Raw genomic sequence first — 7,966 nt, forward strand, 5'->3', positions numbered from 1 at the left:
GTCTTCAATGAAGTTGTCAAAGAGTTGACAATTAGATGGTACTGAATGGACATAGACAAATTTAGTTTCTTTCCCCATTTTAAAAGAACATTTGAAATTTGTGTAAGTAAGAGCAAACATCTAGATAAGAAATAATTAGATGCTTACAGCAATTGGATATCACGTAGGCAATATACCTGAATGTGTATTTACAGTCTGCTTTGCATCTGATTTCATAGAAATACCCAGATAAATGTATTTGTGGAAAGATAGTATGCTTGAAGATAGCACATGCTTTACTTGATATTTCTATAATGTTAAACTAACAACTTACCTTGGTGAAATTCAATTTTGATATATATTCAGAGAAGGGACTTTTGACTTTCAACAAGATAATAACAAATAACATTACATTTTGTTTTATAGTTTATTCTTTATTAATTTATAAAATTGTACACACAATGTTTCACGGAGAGACTGCTTAGTCTAAAAATAACTCCATGAATCTAATAAATTTTTTGAAAACATCTTGGTTATATTATTCTTACTTCCAGGAAACAATAGACAATATAATGTATTCTTAATAAAGCTGTGATTCAGCTCCTAAATGTGTGTATAGCTGATTTCTTATAGATTAAATGCTTAGAAACAAAAAGGGAAACATAATACTGGAAAAGTTCTCAACTATCCTTCCATAGTATTTAGGCACTTTACACATAATGTCTGTCATCAATGTAAAGTTCAAGCTATCCCTAAGGAAAACTGAGCGATCATTTGGTGAGGAACATGCTCACTTACAAGACATGTCTTCTAGAAGTGAAGAAGGAAGAACACAATGATCCTTTGCATTCTACCTATGGACTTCATGTAAATATGCCGAGTCTAATGCTGGTAGAAATTATATTAAAGCAAGTTCAAATTATAACAAGGAAACATTTTCTGTCACTGAAGGAAAAGCAGTCTCAATCTGTTTCTACTATTGTACAATATACTTAATACTATCTACTTGTAAGACTGTGTGCATTAAATGAGATAATCTACAAATCATACTTAGAAGAGCAGAACTCAGCACACAACATGCAATCTTTAAATATTAGCTATCATTACCCATCCCTATACAAATAGACTGGTATTTTTTGTTTGTATAAATTTAAGGGGTGCAGGTGCAATTTTATTACATGTATATATAGTATAACGGTGAAGTCTTGGCTTTTAGTATATCCGTCATCTGAATAATGTACACTGTACCCATTAAGTCATTTTTAAAAAATTATATTAGAATCCTAACTAGTGAGGTGCTTTCTCATTAATGGAGTGGAGGAATAAAATTGCATTTTGTACTCATACTCTTATTTTCAAATTGCCAACTAAATGACCTGCACAGTGCCTTTGTTGATTCTAAAGTTTTTTTCTTTTCTCTTTTTGTAATCCAAGTTTCACTTTCCAGAAGATTTTATGATACCAACATCCGAAGTGTGCACAAGGCTTTACTAAAGAATAGCAAGAAAAGGCCTTTTTAACTCAATGTCTTGGCATAGAATGCCTTTGTCTAGAAAGGGAAAAGCCAGAGTCACTTTTTCCTTAAAACAATTCACTTATTCCTATTTTCATTGTATTTTCTAACGTCATTTGCTTCAGCAAGATTGGTCATACATCTTCTTCTCAACACTACAAATCTGCCCATTTTTAAAAGCACCAGCTAACAACTGCCTTAGTCCATTCTGCTATAATAAAATACCATAAACTTGGTAATTTATAAACAACAGAAATTTATTGCTCATAGTTCTTGAGGCTGGAAAGTCAAATATCAAGGCATTAACAAATTTGGTGTCTGGTTAGGACTTGGTCTCTCTCTTATGGAGGGTGCCTTCTAGCTGTGTCTCCACATGACAGGAGTGACAAGAGGGCATACTTGAGCCTTTTTTGTAAGGGCATTAGTCCCATTCATGACAGTGGAGCCCTTATGACTCAGTTATTTATCAAAGTCTTCATCTATTAATTCTTTCATATTGGGTATTAGATTCCAACACATGGATTTGAGGGAGACACCAGCATTCAGACCATAGCAACACCCTTTTCCTCTGTGGAGTTTCCTTTGAGTAATTCAGTGCTCCTTTTCCAAACTTCTGTAGCACCTAGCCTTTATTACATGATTTAAGTCCTTGATCACTTATTATCTTGCATTACATATTTTATTTTAAGTGTTTTAGACCTGCTCCATGAATCAAATTATCAGTTTTCTAAAAGCAAAGACAATACCTTCTAATTGCTTTGTACTTTCTAGAAGGCCTAACCCATTGTATATCTTCAATAGTTATTGATTAAACTGTGTAACCTTGGACATTATCTTTTCTTAATGATAATTTTCTCTTTACAGTATTGCATAGAGCTTTCATTATGTAGAGAAAAATACATATATGTCTCTCTAAAAGTAAAACTATAATGAGATAAGCAAATTTGCAAGTAGAAAATTATATATTGTCACATTTGTTTTAATGATGTTATTCTACTTTTGTTTCGTCTTGAGGATGGTTCTCCTGAATTATAAAGACACCATGAATTGCTTTGAGCTCTCATAATCTTAAAATTAGATTCAACAATTTAAGTTTTATAAACACTTCTTACAAGTTTAGTTTTATGTTTTCTTCAATGATAGATTGCCATAGTAAATCTATTGCTAAATAGAGTATACAATGAAATTTTAATATTTCATTTGATAGTTTGGTAGCTTTGGGCTATTGATATTCTAGGAACTATGTACATTTATGTTTATTAAGAAAGTGATGAAATTTGAAGCTACTTTTTTCCTTTTTACAACATTCAGCTTTAATTATTTATTTATTTATTGGGGCAGAGTCTCTCTCTCCCGGGCTGGAGTGCAGTGTCATGATCTCGGCTCACTACCACCTCTGCCTCCTGGGTTCAAACAATTCTTGTGCCTCAGCCTACTAAGTAGCTGGGACTACAGGCATGCACCACCCTGCCTGGCTAATTTTTAAATTTTTAGTAGAGAACAGGTTTCGCCATGTTGGCCAGGCTAGTCTTGAATTCCTGGCCTCAAGTGATCCTCCCACCTTGACTTCCCAAAGTGCTGGGATTACAGGCGTGAGCCATCATGCCTGGACACAACATGCAGCAATTTAAATTTGATATATCAGACTTTTAATAAACTACACTCATTGTAATCATTTTTTTCTTTGTATAACTAAAATTCTCAGAAGCAATTTTCTATTTTTGTCATCTTTATTTCTCATCAGGAAAATAAACACAATCCATTTGTTCTAAAAGTTGTTTAGAGACCTCTAGTCTATTAAAGAATACAACTTTTACAGGATAGAGTTACGTATACATTCAGTATTTTCCAGGCATTTTCCTTAACTATTGTTTAATACATTATTCAAGAATCACACCACTGGATATTTGACTTACTATGAACCATTAAGCTACACATTAAATATTTATTAGAGAAACAATAAATCAGAAAACAGTAATTTTTCTAGAGTTATAATTTAGTACAAATTCAATTGAGTCCACAATCGTCATAAATCTTGAAAATCTAATTGCCTCACATGGATTTCTTAGAAAACATAAATCTCTCAAGTTTGACTTTTACAGGAAGGCACATTTTTTTCTCTTGTGTAAATTAAGACCCTAGAATGTTCAAATTTGATAACTTTTAGTTAAACAAAATAAACTTATTTTGAATATTTGAAACTGAAGCTCAGAAAGATAAAATGAATTGTCCAAGATCACACAGCTGCATGGTTGGAAAGTTGGGACTAAAATTTGTGTGTTAATTTCCTTTTTTCATGCTGCTTCTACTACGTAATATAGGAAAATCAAATTGGAGTGATTTGAAGCCCTTATTATTATAACTCTCCCAATAGTCCTATTTTTGCTTTTTAGAGTAAGAGTTAAATGTTTCTGCTTCCACAGGCAATTACTTATACATTTTAAAAATTAATGTTATATTCTTGTTTCTGTGTTTTCTCTTCTCTAAATATCTCACCTCCTTAGTCACTCCATTTTGGACAATCTTTGGTTTGTCAAAATCTCTCTCAAACTGCATACACGTAAGCGTAGATCTGGTATGAATTTGAGCCTTCGTAATTCCTGCTGCTGTTAAGTTGTATCCTTTATCCGACAATAACCTTTATAAGTACATATTGTTATCATCTTCCTCTTATGCATGAGGAGATAGAGATTCAGAGATGTTAACGAATTTCTTCATAGTCATGTTACATTTAAGCATATGTGACTGTTGTATGTTGTACTAGCATATCCCTATATATCTCTACAAGTCTATTGACAAAATTTTGCTTTTTAAGCACCTACTATGTAATAGATACTATTATATTTACAAAGAAATATAAGCTGACTTTTCTCTCCTACCTTGTTTTTAAGAAGATTACAATGTTGGTGAGGCTATGTAAAATATATGCATAAAAAAATCCCTTGAAATACAATATAATATAAATGGGAAACATTATTATGGAGGTTTTTAAGAAGGATAAAATAAGGAAAAAGAGAAAATAACTAACACTTAAACACTGTTTTTATATTTACCATGTGCCAGATGTCGGTTGCTTTTCCATACAAAATACAAATACAAAGCTGCAGAGATTTAGACATTATTCATCTAATTTTAAAGTAACAAAACTAATACTCAGAGAGAGGAAGGAAAAAGAAAAGCAAGAAATGTACAGGGCGTGTTTCTTAGGCACATAATTAAACAGCATAACTGCAGGAAGTCATATTGGAGAATAGCAGGAGACAAGGCAGCAATCCATAGTAAGTAAATGAGTTGAATTTCAGAGACATCATTCCAAAGGTGTTGGAGGAAATTATTTTCAACATCAGATACTCTGGTACTTCGGTATATATGATTCTAATAAGGACAAGAATCTTGCACACCTGTTCTCAATAATCATTAGTTTTAGAAAGTAAACAGTACTGCAAAAGAGGTGGTGAAGCTAATGGAGAAAGAAAGAAAGTTGAGATGTCAATAAAGAAAATTGTTTTAAATGACCAGTTGGAGTACTGGGGCTCTTCCTCCCTAAGTTAACTTTTCTCTGACGATTATTATTTATTAATACTCCCAACTGGAGATATCAGAGCACATATGCATTTTAAAAATGTGAGAGTAATGGCCAGGAGCAGAGTTCCAGCTTGTGAAGCAAATGTAAATATGTTGTTTTTATACTTTAGGGAGGTAAGACCTCTGATTTCTCAATGAACTGAGGCTCTAAAAAGCAACCTAGTCTATCAAGTTTATTTTACATGCAAGCGTAAGGAACTGTTACGTATGTAGTGGAATTTTCTGATTTCCATGAAAACTCTTTATCTCCAAAAGTTTCTGCTATGTCAATTTGTTGAAATTCCTACCGTTGTTATAGAATCATTCTCTTTTGTTAAAGCCTTGTACCTACGATGTTGCGCAGTTAAAAGACAGTCATCTTGAAAGGACGTCATAGACGGGGTCAGTAACTTGTTAGGATGAGTTATGTTTTTTATGTCATCTAACAAAATCTAAAGCTGTGTTCTCCAATATTATAACCACTAGCAACATACGGTTATTTAAATTCAAATTTAAATTTATCAGTAACTACCACATTAAACAGTGAAAATACAGAGAGTTGCCATAATTGAAAAATGTTTTATTGGACAGTGCTGGTTTCATGATAATATTTTGTGGGTAACAGAAAAGTAGAAAGTATCAGAGCCTGAGGATGCATCCTGTGAACAAGATGTGTGGGGAGAGTTGCTGCTGTAAAGAATCCTAAGTCTTGAGTTTAGAGTAAGGTACAAAATTACGCTGTGTTCTCTGATCATGGTCACTTCCTTACCATAGGTCGACTATCTAGAGAAATCCCTTTGCTGCTTAGTATGAGTGAGCATATTATATGTCCAACTCATGTTGAAACCATAGCACACCTTGAAGTGGGTGTCAAGGTATATGTCATTTTAATACACCTAGCAAATATCATAGCTTAGCCCATCCTACCTTAAAAGTGCTCAGAGCACTTACATTAGCATGACTGATTGTGAGATGTAGCTTGCTGCCACTGTCCAGCTTTCCAAAAGTGATGCATTATATCATATTGTATAACACAAGCCTGGAAAAAGATCAAAATTCAAAATTTGAAGTATGGTTTTTACAAAATGCATATGACTTTAGGACCATTGTAAAATAAAAAAAAATCTTATTTATAACCATTGTAAGTGGGGAACCGTCTGTATTTCTTTTCATGTTGTTAACTTTGCCAGGCATTAAATTTTATTTCATGGAATTACATGTATATTTAACACTGATATCTACATCTACATCTACATATATATGACATAATGTGCCTTTATTGCAATAAAAACATAAGAGATAATATAATTGTTTTTCTACCTGTGGTTGAAATTTCTGTCTTCTTTGAAGCCTGTAGCATCCAGCTATATTACCTATTATCATCTTTTGCCCTTCCTCAAAATCCATATTCACTAATCTTTTAGCCACTTATGAAAATGTTGGCACCTAGATCAGTCTTTCTTTTAATCCTACATACCAAAGCTATCATTGGTAACTTCAAAGCCTATGTGAATAACTCATTTACCACCCTAACTTCATCATAATGTGTTCACTTCAATCACAACTTTCATATCTCAGGCACTCATCTATGCCCAGAACTGCTCCAACTTTGAAATCTTAAGGTATAATCCAAACTTCATATTCTGAGCAGTTCACTTACTTTCTTACCTCATTAAGAACTTTAGCTCCTTGACATCTCCATTTCCTTTTAACATATCAGCTACTTTCAGTTTTTAGTTCCTTTGCTATCCAGACTATATCACATTTCTCCTTAACATTACTTTTTCCATGTTCCATTTTCTTTGCATTGCCTTTCCAAACCATGCCCCCAAACCCTCAAACAGTTTACCACCAAGTTTATGAGCACGGTTGGAGAAGATCACAACTATGCACACAGGCATCACTAAAAATCCATGGCTGCTCATGCTGACCGTACTCACAATACTGCCCAATAATAACTTTTATACATCACTAGTCAGCTTTCTATTTTGTTCTTTAGAACAGCTAGTTCAAATCATCACCATTTTTGCCTAGCCCTCTACACCTTCTTTTTAATAGACTATTTTGCATCTTATTCCACAAAAAAAAGCATAGTAGCTAAGAACTCTTTCATATTCCTCCCTGCCACTGAAAATTGTATTGTATCTTCTCTCATTTTGCTCTCTATCACTCCAGTTTCAGTGAAGAAGCTGTCTCTATTACTTTTCTAGAGCCGTCTTAAATAACTGCAAACTGGGTGGCTTAAACAGTAAAAACTCATTGTCTCAAAGTTCTGGAGGCTAGATGTCAAAAATCAAGGTGTTAGCAAGGTTGTTTCCTTCTAAGGACTCTAAGGGAAGGATCTGTTTTAGGCTTCTCTCCTTGGTTTGTAGATAGTGATCTTCTCTCTGTGTCTCTTGAAATCATTTTTCTTCTCTGCATGTTTATGTGAATGAAGTTCCTCCTTTAGTAAGACACCAGTCATACCAAATTAGAGCCCACTGTAATTACCCCATTTTAACTTGAATACTTCTGTAAAAATCCTATAGACAGATAAAGTCACATTATGAGGTACTAGGAGTTAGGACATCAACATATAAATTTGTTGGTTGGGGGTGCAGTTCAACACAAAATAGCTTCCTTCCTCTTGTCAAAGTGTAATTCTCCCTTCTATGTGTACTCTTGATCCACAGTATTTTGCCACCTCAAGAACTTCATTATGTAATGCATTTCTTTACATTATTGGATCTGTAGACCTCTTCTCTTACCAGCTTTATTATAAAAATCCTCCTTTGACCATGTTTTCCTATCTAGCTATCCCCGTCTTTCTCTTCTTTCTTTTTTTTTTTTTTTTAATTTAATTTTATTTTTTTATTATACTTTAAGTTCTAGGGTACATGTGCATAACGTGCAGGTTTGTTACATATGTAT

This window comes from Colobus angolensis, unplaced genomic scaffold (genome assembly GCF_000951035.1).
Source record: "Colobus angolensis palliatus isolate OR3802 unplaced genomic scaffold, Cang.pa_1.0 Scaffold161, whole genome shotgun sequence".
NCBI lineage: Eukaryota > Metazoa > Chordata > Mammalia > Primates > Cercopithecidae > Colobus > Colobus angolensis.